This window comes from Myripristis murdjan, chromosome 2 (assembly GCF_902150065.1).
Source record: "Myripristis murdjan chromosome 2, fMyrMur1.1, whole genome shotgun sequence".
Taxonomy (NCBI): domain Eukaryota; kingdom Metazoa; phylum Chordata; class Actinopteri; order Holocentriformes; family Holocentridae; genus Myripristis; species Myripristis murdjan.
In genome coordinates, this window is record NC_043981.1 from 10849858 (window position 1) to 10875870 (window position 26013).

Here is a 26013-nt window from a genome sequence, read left to right on the forward strand (position 1 = left end):
GCAGCAGCACGAATGTTGTACTCTTTGTACTTTACACAGCGCTGCTTCATGTCATGTTTACGCTACATGATAGGCTCTCACCTCAAACTCCTACGGGCAACAAATGTACACTCCCAGGGCTGTGTTCTGTCAATGCTATGTTTTCATCCAGTTTTCAAACACACCAAAAAACATAGGGAACAATATGTGTGTTAATGTTTAATGCCATGTATGTTGTTTTTGCACTGTTGAATAAGAGAATGTCTTTGGGAGCAGATTGACCATTAATACCATTTTACTGAACATATAGTGTCAAATTATGCTTTTTCATTAGCAAAACAAAGGTATGGACTTTATCATTTTATGTTAAGGGAACCTAAGTGTGCTTCATTTTGATATAAACTTACCTTTAGGGAACATGCAGGACCTTGGGAACATATGGGTGGACTATCTTCTACCCAGAAAACTTACAGTCAGCAGTGCTTTTTGAGTGATTACTTTACACTTCACCACGAGTTAATACGCTGAAATTGGACCAAATGATACAATGTAATTTCTGGACTGGATAATACCCTTTAGGCATCCCATGCATTTGCGCCATCTGTGTGACAGCGCGCCTCCCTGGTGTTTCTGCCCTGCAGCTGTCACCTGCACGAGGTGGCGTGCGAGGGGGAACCGGCCCTGCGTGCCTAAAAAATATGTCGCAAATATCAAATGGCATATCAATTTGCAGCGCGCGTTTGATGCCCGCTGTTAGGAAAAACGAGACGCGCGGCGGCCCGCTGCATCCGAGTCGCCGTCCTTCACGTGAAATGTTTTGGCTCTTAGGCGCAAGACGATGAGGCACATTCAAGGATGGCACAACTTCAGAGTGATAACTGTGTGTCCTTTGTCTTTTCCCTCTCTCGCTATCAGCCATTCCCCTATCATGTAATTAAATCTAATTGCACATTCGGAGTACAGCTTGATGGGTCTTGCTAATTGGTCCCACATTAGAAACCATAATTACCGCTGCGGCCGCAGGATAATGTGTTTTGCGTTGTCATTATACCCTCATCTTTAAAGCACCCCAAATGTTAATAGCACAGGAAATATTTCACATCAATACGGAATATGGTTTCTTTCCGGTGCATGGGAGGAGTGTGTCTGATCTGTGTGTGTGTGTGTGTGTGTGTGTGTGTGTGTGTCTTGGGGAGGTGGGAAGCGGGGCAAGCCAGTTGGATGTGGGTGCATAAGTGCGCTGTGATACTTCATTGCTAATGAATTCAGATGGAGAAAAAAAGGGTTCATGTAAATCAGTACGCCACAATATATATGCGATCCCTCTAACAGGGAATGTCATTAATTTTATTAGCATTGCATTATGGAAAAATGCTTGAACTGAATTAGCAAAGAGTAAACCTGATAAGCTGCATGTAAAAAAAAAAAAAAAAAAAGGGTAGAGAGAATCAAATTAGCATATCTTATGCATTTCCCTATTTTGCAAAAGCTCCATTTTCTCAGTGAGCCGTACCTGTTATTATAAATGATTAACAATTAGAAATAAAATGACTACTCATCATTGCACAATGGCAACAAATGTGATTGTGAGTTTTTTTTTAAAATGCAAATAGCAGGCTTTGCGATGAATATTCTTATAAATTATGAATTCTGTATTTACATCTTGCCCGCTTCTTGCTCGTTTACAATTTACAAGTACTTTACTGAGTGTATAATCAATAAAGAATGTGTATGTAGCCCGCTTTCCATCTATTAGAAGCACTGAGAGGTTATTATGCAGCGCAGATGAATGGAAGAAGAAGCATGAGGGCAATTGTTTCAAAGAGGAAGGCGAGTTTATGACGTTTGCTTATACTTTTTTTTCTGCACATATGTCTGCACATTGTCACTTTGCCATGCAGCCGCTATATGGAGTTTTGATAAGGCGGCCACGCGGCGATGCAGATGTCTATTTCTGCAGACTCTGTATGTGTTGTCTTATCTTCTGCTTTAATTTGAGTTGATAAAGTGGAGAGTGTCTCACAATGCACCACAACACACACACACACACACACACACACACACACACACACACACACACACACACACACTTTCTGCTCGTATTTATAGCCTCCACAGACTTTTATTTATGTGACTGCAAGTGCATTTTTGTGCGCATTCACATATTTGTATCCCACTTGTGATAGTATTGCTTGTCCTAACCGAACCCTTTGACCTGAAAGACTTTCTGTAATGTTGCCTTCAGGTTCAGCGTCACTACACTGAGGAGGCGGCTGTTTGTGAATGGAGCATTTTTCTTTCTGAATCATCTATTCAGCGCCGCGAGAAAATGTCAACCGGTGCAAATGTTACAGCTCATTCAGCTCGTAAAAGTTTATGTAGGCAATGTGAAAATAAATGTACAAAAAAAAAAAATCTTTTGTAAAAGTAGCATTGACGACCCGCTCACCTTTCAAGGCAAGGCCCCGTTTGCATGCGGCCGTGTCCGCCGCTCGGTCCGAACAATCAACAGGATTTCTTGGTCACTGGGCAAATAAACAGCAGATGTTTCTATAACTAAGTTTGTATTGTGTGAATCACATATTTTCACTGCAGCAGCTTCCAGTCTATTTTACAAGTGACTATACGATCTTACTGTTGGTTTTTTAAAGTGCATTGAGGTCCGTCTTGAATCCTCTGTCCCGTTATGAATGTTGATGTAAAATGCTCAGGCAGCGTCCTTCTGTCAGCCCTGAAACCTGAAGGTGACGGGGCTTTTTGCAGCCACAGACCCTTTCATTTGCCTGAGGAAGCCAGGCAAGCAGAGCCCGTCCCATTTCTTTTTAAATCCCTGCTTAAAGCTTTCTTTTACAGTAATTGCTTTGTTTCACTCCACTGTTGTGATTTTCATTCCTTTTATTTATTTATTTATTTATTATTTTTGTTTTTGCTTTTTTTTTCTTGGCTCTGCCTTTATTGAGCTATGCCATCTTTTTATTCTGTATTTTTCTGTCCTGTGGTTTTGCCCAATTTCCTTATGCTTTAGCCCCCATGTCTCTGTGAGACAACTTGTAGCTTTGGTTTGGAGAGCCTTTTTCATTTTTTGTCACCAAATCAAGTTTTATCTAAGGGACAAAATGATATTTAATCACTACACATTCCTTGATTTAAAATGTCATTCTACAATATTTAAAGGCCTGGGATAAGGCTGTGTGGGGGACACCAGTATTTGACAAAGTAAGGAAAAGTAAAGTAAGTAAATCTGGAGACTGCCCTCTGGCAAAAATCAACCCTAAATGTCGTCTTTGCACGGCTTTGGCCTACGCTTTACAGTTAAATTAAGTGACATCGAGACTTTCATTAAACTGGCCTGAGTTTAAATCCGATCTAAAGGAGTGTACATGTTTGGGCAGCTAACATTAGTTGGCCAATGTTATGTACCCAGTATTGGCAAGCAATGGCGAATGCTTTGTGACCTTTGCCGTGACTTTTTCCTAACCTTAACCATTACAACAAACCTTTCTTTAACCATGACAATAAGCACTTCCTAATTGCTCCTGTGGGTTGGATGCACTGCTAATGTAGGAAACGCTCCTGCTGGTCATAATAAAGGTCATATTGGTTGTAAATTTCTGTGACTTGTCCTGTCTTTCTGCATGCACCTCTGTCTAGTCCTAGTTTGGATCTAAGTCCAGCTTTCACGGTTCATTGTGCACGCTCTAATCCATTCCTTTTCATATTTTCATCCATATACTTCCACTTCTCATGTTCTGATGTTGAAATGTTTGGTCGCATGCGTTCAGGGGGCCCTCTTTTTCTCTGTATTCGTATTTATATTCTCTGTTTCTTTGTTGCATCTTGTTGCTGTGTGCTGCTGCGTCGACCCAATTTCCTCATGGGGATCATGAAAGTTTCATCTTATCTTAAATCAGAAAAGAAAGAGGGGAGGGGAGACATAGAGAGAGTGGAGAGCCAGAGAACTGAGGAGAGGCAGCAGATATAGTAAGTGTTAATCACACCGTATAGCTCATCATATTGTCCCCGGGTGCAGCATCTGACAGGGCAGCCGAGCTCATTTACAGTGAAACATGAGTGTGTTTCTTTGGTTTATTCAACAGCAAAATGTGACAGAAACAAGCACCAAAACAGCTCATCAGCAGCAGATCCCGGCTCCGCTCCTACCTGTTGTGCCGCTGCTCAGATAATCTCCCGTTTCATCCAAACCTTCACTTTCGCAAAGTTGTTAATTACCTCCTTGATGTGTTTCTAAAACTCGCGCGTCCTCAGCGGCGTTAATGGGCTCGAAGGTAACAGGAAAATTACTCGGCTCACAAAGCGCGCGAATGAAAGGCAGCAAAAACTGAATCACAAGGTCTTCACTCAATAATGGCGCATTTTGCGTTTTAGTGGAACATTTTAATTTTTCAACAGAGACGCTGACAATTCTGCCTGCCCTTGGTGACTGCGGGAAAATCAGTGTTTATTTCACTACTCTGAAACGTCTACTTCCAACACATCTAAGCCACACTGTTATGGACCATGCAAATATCATGTTTTTATTATGTTTTTTTTTTTTTTTTTTATGGGTTTTAACTATCAACAAGTAATTGTGCATAATTGCAACTGCAATTATGCACAATTATGCACACTTTGATCTAAAATAGCCAATAGCAGTACTGTGACGCATGCCAAGACTATAATAAGCGCTTTAATGTAATTATGTAAATCCATAAAATCAAGCAATAATGAGTTGAAAACAATACAGTTCTAAAAATGTCAATGTCTTACACATCCCTGAGCACCGCCTGGTGATTGCAAACGAAGTCTAGTCCAATAAAATTGTGAAGAAATATTGTGTTTACCTCCACTTGCTTTAGGATTATGACATATTCAGGCTCTAATATTCTTAATTATTTGTCGTCACACTCACACTCACCTCACACTCAAAATATTGCAACCCTCGCTGTGTTTTCTGCACACCAAGCTGAGAGTCTTTGTGAAGTTGCACCAGTTGCATCTGCAGTGAAAAAGCGTCTTCTGCACAGATTTAGTCATCACACCACGCTTTGTAACAGGACCTTCAGCAGAGCATACATGACATGCAGTTGAGAGGCAGTTGTAGCCCAGCCTCGTTTCCCAGTCACGTAATTGGCCATATGCACAACACCTGTAAACACCCAGACGATGTGACATAACACCACCTGGCCACTGTTGTTCTGTGATGCTGCAGACAACCTGTAAAATCTATGTAAAAATCACCATATACACATTAAACCAAAAGCGCATTAGGCTGGGAACACAGTGCAGAGAAAAAGCACAAAACCCCCAAGAAGCCGTTTATGTGGAGAATGTGTCCTAAACAGAACAGAAAATGAAGCTGTGTGGCTGGAGTCGGGCTCGAGCCACCATAAATCATAGGCACACAGTCTCCAAAGCAACCATGTAATGCAGTATAACCCTCACACACATCAAAATCCTCATTTAAACCAACAGGCTGAAGTGTATCCAGAGTGTGGATGCATGCAAAGCCGCTCCCTCTGGTATATTCCTCCAACTAAATCACCTCCCCTTGGCGAGATCTATATGTAAAGAAGGTCTTTAATGTCATCTAATCGCTGTGGTATTTTTGCAGTAAATGCAGTGGATTACAGGTACCACTTTGTATTCAAATTACCGTAATCCCAGTGCATGTATCCATCAATCCTCCACCCCTTGTGTGTGTGTATGTGTGTGTGTGTGTGTGTGTGTGTGTGTGGCTGAGGAATCACAGCATACAGGCCAGTAGATTTACCCTCACATCGATTCTCACACACTTTAAATCCAATCCCACTCTAAGTTATTGGGTTATGTTTGGTAGGAGATATTGAGCATCTGGCTGCTCGCGTTGCTCACTAGATTTAAAATAATAAGCCCTGTTATGTGATTTTACTGCGCAGTTTATACGGTATTACAAGGGGATGAAACTGTATGTTGGCTCCAATTCGGTGTGTTATTTTTTTATCTGAATAACTGAATGGTTAAAAAACTGGAGATTCACTTCAGTCCAGCTATCTTTATCGTCCTTGGAGGGGAAATTCAGTTATGATAACAACAATAGAGGACAAAATGACAGTGAAAACTGTAAAGGAAAGGAAACATTGGCACATAAAAAAATGAAATACAAATAGATTTAAAAAGGCATACAAATCCAATTATTCATATTGTACTGTGTTTCTTTTTTTTAATGCATCAACCAGGAGGAGCACTCTTAATTTCATTGTATTTACAATTCAATGACAATAAAGGCTTTCTATTTCTATTTCTACTCAATAAGCAGGGATGAACAGTGGTGAGATGCAAAGCATATGAAGTGCAATAATGTGCAAATATGCTGAAATGAGAGGAGAAATCATATTGGGTGCAAATTAAGCATATTTATTGCTCATGGAATAAATGAAAACTTGCATTGATTGCTCTTTGCCCTTTGGAGTCTCAACCTCTGGCATGAAAGGAAAGGGTGCAATCCCTCAATAAGAGAGGATGGGCTCAGTTTTCTAAAATTACCATAACCTGGTAATTAGAAATATCCACCAAGGGAGACTGCTGCTCACTAATGATTTTCCTGACCTTAGCGATAAGTCATTGCATCAGTTTTACAAATGCATTGTGTCTTTACCCCTCTCCCTCTGTTTCTCTCTGCCTTGTCTTCCCAGCTGTCTTAATCCTGGCGTTCTTAAAAATATAAGCATAAACTTTGCGCCTCACGCCGACAAGACAGATAACCCCGAGCCGCTCTCTCAGATGTATCACTCGATAGCGCTGATGTATAGCCCATAAACTCCTCGCAGGCACTAGAACAACACGAGGGCTGCGTGATACAAATCTGCATGGGAGCCGCATCGACTTTAAACAGATAGCGGGCCCCTTAACTCGCAGCTGTAAAAGCTGACAGTCACCATATACAGTCCGCTGCCAAAATAAATCACGAGGATGATACGATGCGATGCTCACAGCCGGCCTCGGAGAGCTGGCTGTAAAGAGTTCACTTTGCAAGCGTTTGCATTTACATTTGAATGCTTTACATTTAGTGTTATGTTCAGTTCGGCAGAGAGAAACCATTCAGTCAGACTTTCAGTGCCACATAATTTTCAGTTCACAGTTTCCAGTTATTTTTGTTATTCTACAGGCTTTTATTTATGCTCCCACTGCATTAATTAATGTAGACACTGATTCAAAGTATAGTGCCAATCAAGGTTGGTAGGAATTTGTCTCAGTATAAGACCTGATACCACATATGGACATATATATAATCCTGCACACAATATATGATAGTGGAAATGATTTAAAGGTGAAAACTCACTCATCTACTCATCACTGCTCAGTACAAATGCATCCTAACTTCTTATGTGACTAATTTGAAATGGGCTGCAGCAACACAGACATTCTTCATAACGTGCATCAGATGAATGCAGCCATCGGGGAACCAAATGTGAGCAAGCTTCATTGAACGTTATGGCTGATATTTAAAGCAAAAGCGAAGGAAAATGTGCACCTGCTCCAACAGGAAACGATCTGGTCAAAAGCCTGAAGATCCCACAGAGGTCTTTGTTTTGTTTTTTACTTTGATGTTTTATCTTGGCAAGGTTTCTTTTGTAAAAGCGATTTTAATCTCAATGAGGCTTTTCCCGGTTAAATAAAGGTTAAATAAATACAAGAGAGTGGTGTACTGATGTGACCTCGGAATAAATTGAGGACTAGAGAGTGCTGGAAGCTGTAGAAATGGAGGAAATCAATCCGGTTCTTCATGCAAGTTCAAACAAATTGCGAGCTCGGAATTCTCTCTGACTTTTCTGTCAGACTTGTTTTGCAGCTCAGTCAAACCGGCGTTATTCACACATTTATGATTCTTTCTCAAGAATCAAAGCCCCAATTTGCCATTTGTGCGACACCTGAGCGGGACTCAAAACCACTGATTTCGCACGGGCCTCATTCTCTGTAGACTCCGCACAGCCCTCCTGGTTTGCACGGATCAAGTAGACTCAACTCCACGGAGTCCGTAGGGGAATGTGGACCGTGTCGACTCAAGCATTTTGTGGCCGCTGGGGTGTCACATAAAGCGCGCGCAGGGGCTTTGAGAAAGATAGTAAGTACGTGATAAGTTTGCCAGCTGGGACATTACATCTTTGATGTTCAGTATCACAAAACTGCCCTCCAGCCAGACAGATACTTGTAATTCCAAGCTCATTAAATGCTTAAAGTTATTTGCAGAGACAATTTGGCTGTCTGGGTCATGATAGCCACTGGCGCAGTGACATATAATCCAAACTGAAGTGGTTCTTCTGTCCAAAAAAAAGAAAAAACAAGTGTGTGTGTGTGTGTGGTTTTGCTATGCATGGGTAGATCGGAGAGGCTCAGTGTTACGGCGGAGAGCTTGCCAATTTGAGGAATGGGTCTGAACACCAGCAGATAAAGAAACTGAGAAATGAGGAGCTTTGTGCATTATCTTGTCCGGCGTTGTCTCGCAGATACTGCAGGCCAGACTCACCTACTGTTAACAAATTATTAGATATTAACTGTGTGGAATAGCCAGCGCAGAGAGAGAGAGATGGTCTAATCAGCGATGCTCTGAGAAGCAGGCGAGCTTTCATCTGTCATGGTGCCCCTCGAGTGAGGCGCAGTCGCCCGGCTGTTTGAGACAGGCCGAGCCCAAATGACTCCTCTGTGGAGCCCAATGATCCCGCTTTGATGGAGGCCATTTTGTAGTTGGTCAAGGACAGCCTGAAAGATAAGAGGATCACTCAAGGTGTCAAGGAAGAAAGGAATGAATAAGAAGTAGATTGAGAACCTGCAGGAGAAAGAGAAAGAGAGTGAAAAAACCCAGAGTGAACTGTCAACGTACATGATAATCCTCTTTTGATGCACTGATTTCAGAGTGAAGCCGAGGCTTACTCAACCGAGAATAGTTTCACAATCATGTTGTTTAATGTTTTACCTTCATTTGACCAGGGGGTCCCTTGAGATACAATCTCGTTTTCGAGGGAGACCTGGCCAAGATAGCACACCATTACAAGATTACAAAAATAATAAAATAGAGCCTAGAAGCAATTAAAAGTAGAGCAAGTTACACACAAAGGACAACAGATACATAGGACTAAATCCAGTTTAGGAATAGCAATTGCACTCTTCAGTTACACTGCAAATACCATTTTAAAAGCCAAATCCACAATTGTAAATGGACTGCATGAGATTTGAAATTATATAACATATAACATTTTTCTTCTTCCAGGCATAGTGTTTACTGCAAATATGAGTGTGACTGTGAATAGAGTAGAGTAGAATAGAATAGAATAGAATAGAATTTACCTGCCAGTTTGTGGATCTTATAATGTGTCTATATGGGATGAGGCAAATGATGGCAAATGGCAAAACAACATTTTTGGGATGATGCAGGAAAACAGAAATGGGGGCATGGGAGCAGGATCTAACTTTCCTGTCCGGCTGTTATTCGATAAAATTAAATCCAGTTTGCATCCATCGGCCATCTTCTCCATGTGAGCGCCACCTCCCACTCCACACCATTCCACATCACGCCAATGCAGAGCCTCGCTACTACACTATATCACTACTCGTACTTACTTCCCTTACACACAGCTGGCACCATATAAACACACACCCACACACACACACACACACACTCTGTAATCTCTGACGCGAGCATCATCTCAGTGGCCAGGAGTGATCGATCCATCCCGGAGGAAATTCATCGAGTCCAGCGGCTAATCACACAGATGGATCTGCTCTCTGACAGCCGTCATAAACAGTGAGACAGCCACTGTATCACTTACTGTCATCACTGACACACACCCACACACCCACCCACCCACACACACACACACACACACACACATACATTGATATTACTATTTTTGTGGGGACCTTCACTGATTACATTCGTTCCCCAAACAGCACACTTCTACTCTAAACTCTCCCCACCGGGATCCACTTGATCTTTGTCATCACCTTTCCAGCACAGCATAAGTCTTCTCGCACACGAGTAGACAATTTTTCATTGGTTTCACATATTTTCACTCCCTTTCTCAAAACAATCAATGCAAATCTCACAAAAAGTGTGACAAACAAAAGGAAGACATTTATCAACAGCTCAAAGACATTACTTGCACATTTGCAAGTATGAATCTGTGAAGCACCAGTGCACAATTTTTCAATCAGAAATCGGTTGTTATGTCTATAAAAGATGCCACAGAGTTTCTGCTTCATAAGTTGCATTATGATTTTAAAAAATATATAGTATTTATGATTCTGGTCTAGGTGCATGTGTCTTACATATAAACGACAGTTCATGGGCACAGAAAATCGTGCACATAAAAATAAAATGAATGAGCAAAACTTTCCAAGATAACGTAGCTTTTTTCATTTCAACACAGCAAAAGGTGCAGAAAGTAAAGCGTGCAGGTGCAGAGTGCAACAGGGTGTGTTACCTTTGGAGAAAAGACAGAACTATAACTATGTGAGGTATCAACAAATGGCGCAGGCATACAGCACAAATGTCCGTTATGCAATGATTGATTGAAAGAATATAGCATTTTGATGACAGGCTGTGTTGTTTGATGGAAATATTTGCTTTTGTTGCATGTTCTGTGAGTGTAGGAGCGTTATGCAGGCAAAATGTCTTATTTTGTTTGCAAAATGGCTTTCAGTTTGCATGTCTGCAATGTAACAAATGGACAATGTGTTCAAGCAAATGGCAAACATCTGTAAAATAAACCCAATGCTGCTGCAGCCTTATAGTCCATATGTGCAGTGTTTGTGGCACCACTCGGTGTTTTGCTTCCGCAGCCTCTCTGTGTTTACCAAGCCCCGATCGTCCCATCACCTCGCCCATCTCCACATCTCACTATAGAGTTTATAGGAAAAGCTCCGAATTCAGGACCGAATTTCTGACTCTGACACAAAATGCTGTGCTGAAACCAAGAGTTATTAGTTATCAAACTGAAGGAGCCTTGCTCTCTTTTTAAAAGCTGTCAGACAAAACAGAGACAGAGGCGGAGGAGGAGGAGGGGGAAGCACCATCAACATCGGGCTCGCTTTCACCAGATGGAGAGCACTCCGAGGATTTCGAGGCACTCTGTATTCTGGACACAAGTGAGAAGCAGCACCATTGTTAAATCTAAAGTTGTTTAGCTTTAAATGGATGGATAGAAAGATAGAGGGCTACATAAATAAATGAACTTGAACTTGACTTGAACCTTGCACTCTAGATAAGTAGCACTGCTTGATTACATTATGTTACGATGCATTTGACATGTAATGCTATGTTATGCATTCATAAATGCATAACATTATGAATGCATAGGGTCAGACCGCGATATTGTGGCTTCTCCATTTGGCATTATTTTTTGCACACGTGACATTCAAAGGTGTTGAGTGGTAGGAACATTAGATGGGTTGCAGGGTAGCGGTGCTAAACATATATCCCCATGGCGACAAAAATATACATCACAGACTAACTTTAACTTAAATCCTGATCTTAAAATAGAGGAGGGCATTAAAGGTGAAATAGAAGCTGTTAAAGATCCAGTGCAGCGGCCTCGCCTCAGCCAGAAAAACAAAACCGCCAATGGATTTCTAATGTGAGAGATGCCATTTCTTTCATTTTTGATGGTTCATTGCTTGTCATAATTTGTTTTTGTGGCTCTGTCTCATTGTTTAGCCAATTCCTAAGCGGAGGGGAGGTGTCCTTGTCCCACATGCTTAACCCCACCTAACTAGACAAGTTAGTTAGCTGTGTTTTCTTTTTTGGTCCATACAAACCAATGGTGCCTCTCCATTCTTCAAAATCAAGTTGCTGGTAAATCCAAGTGTTTTATCACCAATGAGCATCACGCTTCTCTCTAATTGTTCCTCTACTACTTATTATTTTTGAGGAAAGATTGGGTTCAGCTATTTCAGCAAGCAGTCCGCAGGCGCTGTCTGCCAGCACAGCTTTACGGGGCACCTCATTAACTATGCATGTAGTCAACCAATCAGAGCATTCATTAAAGTTTGAGCATACTCGACATCATTTACACCAGGATGTAGGTTGCGTCTCCACAACACCAGCTTCGAGTTCAAGTTTATTTAGAGCCCTTGATCTCGGTTACAGTCTCAAATGGCTGTACAGGTGCACGTTTTATAGAAAAACAAAGCAGCACCTCCTGAGCAGAGCACACACAGGAAAACTCTGCAGAAAACCTGAAAAGTCAAAAGGAAAAAAAAAAAATAGAGGAAATCTTGCAAAGGATCAAAGGAAAAGCGAAGCCCCCTGCAGGCGAGTAAAATCGGTGCCCGGTGGACAATTATTAGCTCAAATACCAACAGTTACAGTATTTTGGGTCGATTTGGATGGAAAGATCATGCATAATTGAGCCTTTGTGTTTTCTGCACAAGCCCACAACGCTGTGAGTGATACATATCCTGAATTCGATTTGCACCCTCATCTCCGATTTCCACTTTATTCAACGACGCCATGAGGTTAGGGCATGTGATTCTTCTTGCATTGCTTAAAGCTTTAACTAATCTGCGACCTCTGCAGGACTGGTAGCAACTGCAACAACACCGACAGCCCGTCTCTCCATTCACAAGTCGGTGGCACACCAGCACCCCTCTCAGCCTTCCTGTCCCTTTTAGCTACAGCACCCTGTAATCAACAGAGTAAAACAGCACGTTCATCACAAAAACGAGCAAGCTGAGTAAGCGGTTTAATTAGAGCAGAGATTAAACAGAAACATCTAGTGACGAGCTAATGTATTACCATGCAAAATACTTTATTAATAACACTGACTCTACCATGCTTCGTCGCTGGGCTCTTTTTTTGCTCTCTCCTCCCGTCGCTCTCTCTCTCTCTCTCTCTCTCCTCTCTTTTCCTGCCTCTCCCCAACAATGACTGCACTGTCAAAGCCTGGCCTGGAAGTGAGGATATGTGAAAAGCTCTCATTAAAGTAGCAGTCAGAGATCCAGACACCCAGCTGGAGGTACAATCTACCAATATCCGCCCCAGTTAACCTTGTCCCGTTATGGACAGGAAAATTGAAATGTCCATTGCTTAGCCATGCTTAGCTGCAAATATCGTCAGCCCCCCAGAGGCTTCAAGCCTTCATACTGCAGGAGATGTTGTGCGCATTTTTTAAAAATTGTTCCCGGCTCCTTCAGCATGTAAGGAAGATTTGAAGTTAAGGTTCACCCCTGTTTTTTTGTTTTTTGTTTTTTTTTATAGCCCCCCCATTCAATTCCCTAGATGCAGTCACCATGGAAACACTGGCATCGGGTGCATCCTGACATCATAGCAAAGCAATCAATTATACATTTTGTATAGTTTACCCACACACACGCATGTATACACACATACACACACGCTCTTGCCTCAGTCTCGCCCACATTCTATTATCCCCTCCTCTTTCTCTGGCTCGTACGCACCCTCACTCCATCACACACACACAAACCTTCACATAAAAACGCTCATTCATACCCATTGCATACTACCCACAATCCCTCTGATCTTGCAGTCTTTCCCCAGGGCGCCTCCGACACAAACAAAAGCAGAGTTTAAGGTTAACACCGTTTCTTTGTACACTCCTCCAGCCAATGATGTGTTTGCCAGAGGTTAAAAGTTCAGAGAATTACAGTCTGTTTGCTGTTTGCGTGCAAGTGTGTGTGTGTGTGTGTGTCTGCACATATCCTTGTATGCTTATATGGCTCTTGCATGCATTTATTCTATGTGTTTGCGCCTAATTCTGTCTGACAGACTGACAGAACGATGAACACCACAGTATGTATCTCTGTCAAAGAAAGGCTTGAGGTCGGAGTCGTACTCCTCTGAAACGTATTCACACGTTGCGGTAACCTCTGTTGCACCCGCTCTCTCTCTTTCTCTCTCTCTCACACACACACACACACACACACACCCAAATACAGAGAGACTGACTCAAAGACATGCTTCCTCTTGCCTCTCACCTTTGTAAAACTGAGGCTTAGTGGCCCTGACAGCTGGAATCATTTATTTACCAGGGGCACACTGAGCAGCGTGGCCTCTGACCGGGCCTCACGCTGGCAGGAGATAGCAGCTTCACCTCCAAAGGCCCCAGGCAGCTGTGGGCAGCCTGTCCGCAGGTTATCACACCGTCTACACATCACACCGGCTAAAGTGCCTGCTGTGATTTCTGCTGGAAAGTGCAGATTGTATGTGCCTGCATGTGTATGTGTGTGTGTGTGTGCATGTATGCATTTGTGTGGAGGGAGGGTGAGAGGATCGTTTGGTGATTGGTCGTAGGTTGGTGTGTGCATGTGTGCGTGCATGTATGTGCGCATTTGAGTGTGTCTCTGGAAAGCACTATTAATATTCAGCCACTCCCCTGGCGACCATGCACTGGATATTATTTTATTCTATTGAAATTATTTTATTATCTGTTTACTTAGTTTAATTTATGGTGATCATTTCATTTGTTATTATTTTGTGTTTGTATGTGCATTCAGAATATCATTTCTTTTCACAGCCAAGGACACTTGCACTCTTAAACCCACAGATTGTTAATGGCAGTGTTTAGCATCTGAAATATGTTGCCAAGGATACTCGTTGCTGTATGTGTGTGCATCTGCGTGTGTGTGTGTGTGTGTGTTGCAAGGACGCATGAGCAGGAATCTAACAGAGTAAGAGTAAGAAGGCAGTCTCGTCTGCTGAATATAATGCAAATATAATTGTGTCTGTTTCACTGACATCAATCTTCCGCAGAGGAGCTTGTCGACCTCGCTGACCCCACTTGAATTAAAATAGAACAATGCCAGATTAACAAAGGCGTCTTACTTAAAAGTGAAGACTGTCGTGGTTTCTCTTGTTTCCAGGAATCCGAGAGAAAACTCATTAGCCACCTTCAAATCACAATTAAGATAATATATTGCATCTGCCTCCCAGTCGCACTTCATTCACTTTTTATCTGCATGGGACGGCGCGCATGTCTCCTTTTTATGTTATGTCATTTTCTATGGTTTCAACGTTGACATGTCTTCTCAAGCATAAACCTGATGTTATGGGGATCCAGAATTATGGTATTGTGCTCTATATGCTGTCATTACTATATCTTTGTCTTCCAACTTCTCCTGTGTCTACGGTTGTGAGCTTTTTTCAGTTTAGAAGTTCAAGCTCAAGTTCACCAATCAGACCAATTTACATTAACAAACTATACAAAGCCATGTATAAGGATGCAAACTAATGCACTGTGGATATTAGACAATAGGTAAGAGTAATGGAAAATTCAAACAAAAGGTCATGAACTATCAAACACCCAAGATGATCGCAGGCAAACACAAACAACAGCAGCAAGAGACACACGCAAACAACAGCAGACGCAAATAAAAATGACAGAAGACAAACAAAAATGACGAGTGGACAGAGACATCACATTAATGCAATGCCCAAAGACAAACACAGAGTAACAACACCATATACAAACAGCGCAGTGCCATTATCAAACAGTATAATTTTGGCAAAATGGAACCGCGTGCAAGCCAGCCAACCCTCTAGTACCCGCTTTTCTGTCTTTTCTGGGGTTTTACGTGCATGTGTGTGTGTGTGAGTGTGTGTGCATGTATGTGTGTGCGTGTGTTTTGTAGTGCATTTGCCTGCATCAGTCACTGTTCCAAATTACAAATAACAGCAGGCCTCCTGTGCAAATCCCTGCCCAGGCACATTTTTTATGCGCAAAGCATGCTCTTGGAAAGCCTCATTATAATTGGCTCAACATGCATTTTAGCATAATTCCTAAGCATATGCACAATCCCTATACCTGCTCTTAGACCGTGCAGATCTCAGCTCTATAGAACACCTACATTGTAGCAGTGTGTGTGCGTGCGTGCATGCGTGTGTGTGTGTGTGTGTGTGTGTGTGTGTGTGCCCTCGCAGTAGGAAGAATGTTACTTACTGTAAGGAAGTGCTGAAGCTGCATGTCCTCAGCCTGTGCTGCCATCAGCAACGGCAGAGAGGTGTGTGGTTTTGTGTGTGTGTCTGCGTGTGTACGTGTATATGTGTGTGTGTGTGCGCGCGCACAGTGGACGGGAGGGAAGACAAGGTAATTACCACAGGACCCTTCATCTGGCACCCGCTCAGCTCTCAGGTTCAACAGAGCAACTAGCAGGAACTCTGTCAGCCCACAGCGAAGACACAGAGCAGGTGTGTGTGAGTGTGTGTGTGTGAGAGAGAGAGGGAGAGAGAGAGAGAACACCTGTGCCTGAGCGTAGGCCTGTGTGTGTCACGAACGATGTGCTCTCCCCTCTTACATGGGAAGACAGTGGAGGATCTTTGCACTTGCTCGTGTGTTCGATAAAAGCGGCGCGAGTGTGTCTGCATGTCTGCTCTTCCAGCGCCGTGCCTCTGCGCCGTGTGCTCCCTCCTCTCTGCATCAGTAGTGCCTGGAGTCACATGCGTTATCTAGACAGGTGCAGTTGTCTGCGCCCCGCTATATAATAGGATATGTTCAGCCTTCTCCACGCTGTGCCCGCCCCTGTCTGCCAGCGCTAAGATGGTGTTCCCGATAACTCCTCGCCCCCTGATGCAGGCTGGAGCTCTGCAGCAGGGTGAAACAGAGGGGAGAGGAATTCTGCCACCGGGCGCCACCACCAAGCACATATATTTGGACAAGAGCTAATCCTCTGTCTCCATCAGCTCCCTGCAGATGTTTTCCTGGGTAAATCAGTTAATGTGAATCACGCTTGTTTGACTGTCTCTGCAGTGGTGGGCATGTGAGCTCGCAAGTTCAAAAGTTAAGCAAATTAGCTCGCTCAAGTTGTATAATTTTTTTTTTTCCTGTTGTAAATTAGAATGCCGAGATGGGTTCGCATGTGTGTGTGTGTGTGTGTGCATGCACATTTGCTGGTGCTAATTGATAGCCGTGGTGCTGCAGTCCCTCAGGTGAACATATGGTGTTTTAATCTCCCACACAGCTATCTGTCATCTGCTGAGAACAGGGTGTTGGGCCACCGAAGGGAGTCATGTGGGGATAAGACGAGTCATAAGGGAGATTTGTGTTTTATCTGTATGTAAACACAGAGTGCATCCCACTATCTCTGTGTGTATACAAATATAACTACATCTGTGTGTGTCTTTCTGTCTTTTATCTTGTCATCTGTGTGTCAGATTCACGAGATGAGCAGAAAATGCATTTTAAAAAAAAGAACAGCTTCCCTCGGTGACAGCAGCTTTCTAATGGCATGTGGTGTTTTTCGCTGGTGTTTTTGCAATGTTGGAGCGCGCTCGCTGCAGTGCCCTTCCAGAATATCCTGTAAGTATTCCGCTGGGGTCGCAGGGTGGCTTAGTATAGAGGGAGCATCCTTCAACCAGACGCCCCGCGCTGGCAAGCCACCCAGCTGCAGTGCCCTGACACTGAATCCCTCCCAGCTCCATTTGGGAAAAAAAAAAAAATACTCATCTCAAGTTCATCTTTCACTATCTTAAAAATAAAGAGGATGATGTGCTTGAATGTGTTTTAATTTTGCCGGCCAAGGACTGCAGTTCCCCATTTGTGCTTAAAATGTACCATCACTTATTTCAATTTCGTCCAATCCATCATATTATAAGATAAAGTGCCACTTTTTTTTTTAGATTGCTGGGTGTTTCATTGTGGAGCGAAACTCTCCACACGGGCAACACAATTATCATGCGATTCGTGTCAGTAAGTGCCTAGTCGATCAGGGCATTTTCATCCTCGAAGCAAAACGCTGCCATATGGACACAGGAGCATGATGGGAGAAAGGTGATTGCTCAGAATGGTAATGTTAGGGTGATTTGAATATTCCTCTCCATGGGATGATTAGAGCTTTTTTCTTTTTTTTTTTTTCTGTCAGTCTCTGTGGATCACTGTGTTTTGTTATTCTCTCCATTAACGCCCTGATTTACAAAGGCAGGCGCAAACCAGCTGCATATGCTAAATAATAAGGGCTGCAGCTAAGCTCAGCTCTGTCGCAATTCAGGGCAATTAACCAATTAGAAGACCAGAATCGCTATTTTAAGGTGCTCATCTTTCCTGTTATCAAGTTTAAGACAAATTTGATCCATTGCTAAATAATCCAATCCAAATGATAACATATTTCCAGTACTTCTTGTTCCTAGCCTACAGTAACAACATAGAATTTCTACTCTATTATTTTCAATAATCCCTCTGGTGAATAGGCCGTCCATAGAAAAAGTCAGGAGGAAATATCTTGTATCACTCAAGCCCTGCTGCACCTGAGCAGAGGAGGTCATCCTGCCATCCTCATCTCCGTCCTCCTACACTTGTTTCTCCACATCACCCTCCTCATCATCGCTCTCTCTGCATTTAACCACAGGAGAAGGGCCGTGTTGTGGCAGCATGCAGCAAACAGCGGTGGGCTGTGGTTTGGCTCCGCCTGTGAAAGCACCACATTTCTGGCTCTAATTTGGGCATTGTTGCATTTCTGCTCCACAGCGGTAACAGGATTTGGCAGCCAGGAGTGGAAGGTGTGCGCTCAATCTCCTTACACTGTAACTGTAACTGGGTAATGTAATGTAATCCCTACCTCTGATTAATGGAGAAAATGCCTCATAAGTCACGTGAATTGCCGGCTTAAAAACTAATTTTCATGTTTATGCCTAAATGTCCTCTATGTCTAACACAGCCAAGGACATAATATGTTTATAATAATTAGAATAAAGCCCTCCTTCATCTTTGCCCTGGCTGACACACCTTAAAACACATATTCATCGGTTGTGAGGCACTAAAAGTTTGTACCCTGTTGTTCACCGTCCGCTGCACTCGCAAAATCAGTCTGCAAACTATTAATGAATCAGAATTGTTACTTTTTATTCAATGCAGTGCTATTAGCACCACTGCAGCTCTTTAATGTGTTTCGGTGTCTGCATGTAATTGAAGTTTCCAGTGGATTTTTTTTTTTTTTTTTTTTTTATTTGTGGCTCTCAGTGGATAATGTCTGGGTCGGGAAAGACCTTGTGCCAAAGTTATTATACTTGAGACACTATGGTTTTCTGATTTGTTTCTTTGTTGTTGGATACAAACAAAGCAAAAAAAAAAAAAAAAAAAAGAGGAACATATTGAGAGACTGCCCCGAGGCAGATCAATACGGGGGAATTTACAAGCTCATCGGAGACTTATGGCCAGCGAGGCTTTTAGTGTTGAAGATGCTTGTGGACACTTTCACTGGCTAACAATCGATGCTCCAGAGAAGAGGGCGGCGGGGAGGAGGCAGGGAGAGAGCGACCGACGGAGAGGGAGTGTTTAAATGAGAGGGTCTGAGAGGTTTGCGCTACACGGTGCGACTACAACTTCTGCTGCAGGCTGCTATTGATTGCCGTGTTGCTGTGTTTTTCAGGCCCACACAAAGGTTCCTCTGCATCTCTGAAAACTGCAGCAGACACACAGTCAGCCTGGGATTAACAGATTACTCGTACTCTGATTTCCTTCCCGTTGTTCACTTCGCAAAACTTCACAAGCCTGAGTTGTTGATTTTGCAACCATTTGAAATCAGGGCAGCAGCAACTTTTTTTTTTTTTTTCTTTCTTTTTGCTAAAATACATAGCGGATGATGATTGGATCAGCTGCTATGTGTCTATCATTAGTCCAATCAAACAAATGAAACACAGGACATGGACTGAGATCGCTGTGATGATGAAAGTAATCAAGCTTCTTCGCAGGTCAGAGCTCGATTCTTAGTAATCAGCAGTGGAAAAAAAAAAAACACTTTGTAGCATGCTTTGAGAGTTGTTTCTGTTTCTGAATTTAGTGTACCGAAGTTTCTCGCTGTTATTACCACCCAGCCGCTTGGTGTGGTGCCCGGCCGGGTTTTGCAAGCGAAACAATAGCAATCTTGAGAGATCAGCCTCCTGTGCAGGGGCTGAATTTTAAAGCTAAAGCAGGTGAAAGACAAAAAGAAGTTATCTGCACACTGAGCTGTTTTAAATCCCCTTAGAGCTTATATTTAATGCAACATTTTGACCTCTAAAAAGGTCTTCCTCAGGCAAATATAACCTCTAAGATGGCTTTAAAACAACTCATTGTGCGGATAACTTTTGGCTTTCACCTTCTGAGCTTTTTTTTTTTTTCTTACTGGCGGATTAGAGGTGAAGTGGTGAATCAAAACTTCTAGTCTCTTTGGTGTCCTTTGATATTAAGCGTCACAGAGTGGTTAGGCTGGTAAACATGCATCAAAGTGGCATCTCATCACACCACTCCTGATGTTGACAGTTACCTCTCGTTGCCATTTGGAGCCACCGGTGTGCAAAGTTGTCTTCTGCAGCTTGAATTTCTCATCTGTTCTTTTACTTTCATGTAGCTGTAGATGTTTTATGATGCTGAAAAAGGCCTGTTAAGCAGCTGGAAAGTGTTTTTATGGCTTGCATGATGATGTCCAAGATTGTCCCGGGTGTCCCGAGGCCTGACAAATATCTGTAAACCACTAAAATGTCCTGGTTTGCAACATTCACCACTAAATTGTCCCTCTTTTTTTGCCATTCACGGCCACAATTTGAACAAAACATTCATATATTATATCCGAAAAAAATCTTCAGCGTTTTCGGCTGAACCTCACAGTGCCAGGATTGAAGTCATTTGACATCTACTTTTGAGGCACAACCCTCAGGGGACCCCTGGTGGAGTTTGGGAGACAATATTTTGTCTGCTGAGCTGCTGTCCATAACTCTGAAAGGTGCGCTCCCCCATCCTGATGAAGGTGTGCATTAGTGCATACGTGTGTGCATGCACAAAGGTTCAAGTTTAGGGATTTGAAAATACGGTCACCCTTTCGAATGCTGTCCCCTCCCTCTCCTGTCCCCACTGCCGCTGCGTTGCAGGCTGTACCAAGCTGCAGCTGCACTGAGCAGCTTTCAGATGTGAATGTCTGGAACACGTAGGAGCCTAACGTGAGGCGGGCTGTTGAAGTGCTGAGTGTGCGTGCTCAGCAAAACCCTGCCCTGGATAAAGAAAAAAGTTAAAAAAAAAAAAAAAAGTGAGCAGTGCCTCGCCCCAGTCTGCTCGACTCCTCCGGTCGTTACAGCTGACACGTTTCATCAATACTATAAATTCTTCCAAAGATCTGTTGCCAGATCTGTGGAAGTTATTAGCACTGCATTCCCTGAAGATGCAATTGCATTTGCCTTGTTTTGACAGCACACAATATGTGCCAGCTTCTAGAAACATCTCAATGTTTGTCCTTATCATTCAATCATTTGTTCCTACCAGCTGGTTCACCATCAGGACCGAATGTATCACTTATTTCATTTATTAGAGGGCGTTTTTGACTACTCCTCAGCAACATTAGCATCCCTCCACAATGTGTTCTGAGAGCATCGTCCCCTCTTACTCTGACGCAGCAGCGAGCTTGAATATTGTATGACAGCAATGTCACCCGGTCGGACAGCGAAATGTATTACCTGCATGAATCAAGTTGTCATTTCCAATTTATGAGGGAGCTTAGCATTCAGAGCACAGGTCTGCTTGGTGTGGGCAGCCCGCTGAAGCTGTTTGCCATGTCCCCTTTTTCCAAACCCTTTAGCGAAGACTGATGCTGTTTCTCATTGGTGTCTGTGACACTACAAAACAAACTGAAGGCACCTTAGCCTGCCTGCTTGCCTGCTTGCTCATTTTTCTTGGAGAGGTCTACAGACCAGAACATTGGCTCAACAATGATTAAATGCATCTATATTTCTGCTCCAGTCCCCATTTCTTTTTCCTGTTCACTCATCTGCCAGTGTTGACAGAGTTTCACAAGGACAATAGCAGAGTATGAACCAGCCCTGGAATAAACAGCACTCGCAGTGAATTCTCAGCTTTGGGGCACCAGATGGTTGGAGTTCACTGCAAACCCCAGTTCAGATCAGAGGTCTGCTGTGATTCATTGCATTGATTTTAAATTCTGCCTGTTCAACTGCATCGGTCGGCTGAAGGAAGAAAAGAAAATGAATCGCTTTAACTTGAACCAGTATGGAATACTTTGGTTCTTTGATTCCTGATTATTAAAAAAAAAAAAAAAAAAAAACGACTTTACATGTTGGTCTATAGGCATAGTATGCTTGTAGTATACAAAAATGCTAGAGGTCAGTTGAAGTGAGGATTATGTAGACTTCCCTGACATGGAATAAGCATTCTGAGTTGAGCCAACAATGAGAACCCCCTAGACTCAAGCATCAAATTGCATGCTTATTCCACACTTTTGTCAGGTGAGTCTAAATAGTCCTCATGTTTTGCATAATGCACCTTTACATTGAATCACCAACTAGTTATTTATGAATCCAACTGAATCTCCGCTAAGCCAAAGATTTACACTCCTTGTTAAGACTGACTCGGTTAATTTCTCCAGAACAGAAAAGCACAGTAAGTTGACATTTAACAAGTTCATAGTATTGCCCGACACTGGGGTGGTCAAAACAATGGCCACGAATTTTTCTCCGGGTGCTGCATGGTGACGGTGCGATATGCCCGATGCACATTTGCGGGCTCAGGTCGGCATTGAAGTGGGGACTGAGCATCAGGCGTCTGCACTGCAGCCAAATCTGTTGGCCGCTATTGATATCCCATTTCCTCTGTCACTCCTAAGCTGCTTTGCATTCAGAGGCTTTGCACTAAGCTCAGAGTGTCCAGCCCATGGCCTGTAATACCGACTATACGGCTGGCTGTGTTTCCCCACAACAATCATTGAGTCCTTTATTATCCAGGAAACAAAGGCAGAGCGAGCGCCATGCTGGGAGTCTTCCAGCCCTGACATTTTAATTGTGCCACTCTCGTATTAGGTGGGATGCTGACCAATTCGGCCATTGCCGTTAAATTCTTTACGCATTAATTCCTCTTTTGAATGTTTAGAAAACGGCATAATGGGTTTTTAGACTTGGCAGACGATTGGGGGAAAAGAGGATCAAAAAATGAACATACGACCGACAGTTTGTCTTTCTATGGCAGGCAATTATGAACCTCCTGTTGAGCTTATCTCCTATTCAGCAGAAGGAGCTCTAGATAAGGTGTGCGAGAGTTGTGGGGAAGCATGCATTGTGTAAAAATGTATGTGCAATATGCGGGTATGTACAAAGGCTTGGTTCCGGTGTGTTTGCTGTGAGCGTATGGGTACAATTATTATTCATGTGTGTTTCCATGCACCACGTGTGAAAGGTCAATTTAACCCCTGAAGTGTACATAAAATGATAATAGAGCTTCTTCAGCATGCCGTATCACAAATGAATGTAAACGATTCACATTCACATGCTTCCCGTATCGAGTTCACACACGTTTTTTTGTCCGCTTTGGACTCTGTTGTCTTGTTTCAGCGGCTGAATGCAAAGTGGGTCTCCTCAGAAGCTGCTGTTCGTTCAATAATCACACGATTTGCAAGGCGATCCATATATTTAACTTATATCGGCAACCCTAAGCACAACCTAGGAACTAGGTGTCTTTGATAAATAATATCAGGTACACAGGAAACCATTTTTCAACCTTCAACCGAAAAAGCAATTATTTTCTGTTTCCATTACCCACTTGGCTCGTCTTGTCGATTCCTTTTTACAGGTTATTCTTGGTTTTCATATATTAGCCCATCATCGTGCCGTGATGCAAAGACTTCCTCGACATAAAACGCTCTGACAGCTCTGCTTACTTCAGCAGTCACAGCCACGGCAGGTGAAAGAGCCGGCGTTCCTTATTTTCCTCTGCCAATCATTAAATTTGTAAGATTCAACCAGATGCGATGAATGCGGGATGTCAGCCTTGAGCTCGGAATGTGATTTATTTACCTACAGATGTGTAAACTTCGTTTGCCACACACACGTTTACCTTGAGTGCTTACTGGAGAGCGAGATAGTAGACATTACAGACTATTAAGCTATTTAGCCACATCTCTCTCTCTCTCTCTGTGTGTCTCTTTCTATCTCGCTCTGTTTTTCTCTATCTTTTACTCACTCACTGACTCACATCCACACAGTCACTGCCGCCCTAAGCAAGGTCACTCTGCGCTGCTCTAATGACTGCAATCAATTATCTGGTGCAACATAAAACGAGACACAAACTCCCACATCTCTGTAGCCTTGGAGCTCGTTCCGGCTCATAGGGGTCATTGTTTGTGCAGGCCGTGGAACAGATAATACACTGCATTCTTCTCAAATTCCCTTTGTCCCAGACGCAGAGATCGTGTAATCAAAAATTCTAAACATTGATTTCTTTAATATATGATAATAAGTCTCATGTCCTGTCAACTTTATTCATGCGGCATGTTTAAAACAAACAGTAAAAGTAAAACATGGGCACCCTGGCAAACTCCACACAACACTTCCTGAAGCAAGTGAGCGTGGGCACCCCCCCTGAGATCTGGGTGCTCTGTCAAAATGAATTATTAGGAGAGTATTTTCGAGCAAAACACATAAGCTTTAGTACGAACTTACCTCGCTGGCTTACTAACCCGAGACTAGTACTTGTAGATCAGCGAAATGTCTCCTCTACATAAAGGCGGTGTTACTGTGGGGCACAGCGGTGACCTGTGCTGCAGATTTCTGTGTGAAGCTGCTAAACTGACTTCCCAGAGGGGCCGCGTTGCAGACAGTAAGCATTTAATGCTGGCTTGCAAACTGCATACCTTCCCAACTGATTTCAGCTAGTGTCTCTCTCTCTCTCTCTCTCTCTTTCTCTCAAAAGGCTTTATTGGCATGAAGGTTTCCAGAACAACGCTGCCAAAGCACAAAATAAGCTCAAAAAAAAAGCTCAAAATACAATTTGTGCATTATGTCCATTAACTAACAGCAGGAATATTAACATTAACCTTAATTAATATTAATCTCTCTCTTTGTCTCTCTCTCACTCACCCCACCATCACTGCGCTGTCATGACAACCAATTCAGATCATTAGTGCTAAGCTCTGCGAATGCATGTTAATAATAACTGTAATTATTACACTTTGATTTTTTGTTTTCTCTTATTCTTCCAAATCAATGCCTGTTGACTATTTACCGCCATCTGGCATTATGTCATTTATTCTTTTACTGGCATAATTCAGTCGCTGCTCATTAGTAGTAGTCGTAGTTTATTTATCGCAAGCACAAACAGGTGAGACAGGCCTGCCCCTCCCTGCCTGTCTGTCTTCTGCTCACCTGTCTTGCAGATGCCTGGTGGGCGGGGCATCGTCAGTGCCGACTGGAGGCAGCTGGGCCCAGTGCTCCCAGGCTTTAAAGCAGGCTGTTCCCAGTTTATTGCGGGAGCTCCCTCCATTTGAGCAAACATATACTATTATCCATGATTTCACCGCTCCTATCACAGACATCTTTTAAAACAGCTTCTGTGTTGAATCGGTACATTGTGAAGTGTGTGTGTGTGTGTGTGTGTGTGTGTGTGTGTGTGTGGTCTGTGCTTTCTTGTCATAAATTACTTTTGCGCTAACCACAAATAAATAGCGCCGCTCTGTTCTCCAGTGCTAGATTTACAGCATATCATCAGAATTACAGCGTATAGGCCCATATGTTGACATTCCCCTGGAAGTGCAGCACAGCAGGAGGAAGGTCTCCACTGCGCGCTAATGCAGTTTGAAGTGACAGGATGGCATGACGCGATACGCCCATCTTTCAATTTGCTCTGAGAGGAAGTCAGGTTGCAGGGCTTTGTGCTCTGCATTACCAAAGCAGGATATTGGTTATGCCGAGCTAAAGAAAAGGGAGTGTACAGTAGCGCGCGAGATAATGAAACAGATAGACCCGCTGACTCCCCTGGAAACGGCAGAGGTGAAAACAGAGGGCTCCGTGAGCTGGTCGGCAAAAGAGAAGGAGGGATTGCGGGGGAGTGAGGTCAAGGGAAGGCGATGAATATGATGATTGAGTGATTTTGTGGAAGAGCAAGATGAGGACGGGAGGAGGCACTGGAGACTAAGTGGCTTTAGAAAGACCGTCTGTGATAGGAGTTGCCGATGAGACAGGGGATATGAGCGAGCAGGCCAGCCAGGAGCAGAGCAACACCACACCCCACCCGCGCAAATTACAGACAGACAGAGATGGAGGGGAGTGAAGGCGACTCAAGATTGTATGAAGAAGGAACA

At 43.1% G+C, this 26013-nt stretch overlaps 1 protein-coding gene across 3 annotated transcripts in view; it reads left to right on the forward strand.

Moving 5' to 3' along the window:
- LOC115370038 (beta-1,3-galactosyltransferase 1-like) overlaps nt 1-26013 on the forward strand; it is a 93140-nt gene that overhangs the window by 63108 nt on the left and 4019 nt on the right. The window contains exon 1 of one of the 3 annotated variants that reach the window (XM_030066834.1): nt 25191-25276. The exons of the other annotated variants lie outside the window; for them this stretch is intronic. The gene's annotated coding sequence lies outside the window, so the exon portion shown is untranslated. Of the gene's footprint in view, nt 1-25190; nt 25277-26013 lie in introns of those variants that run through there. 3 annotated transcript variants of the gene reach the window in all.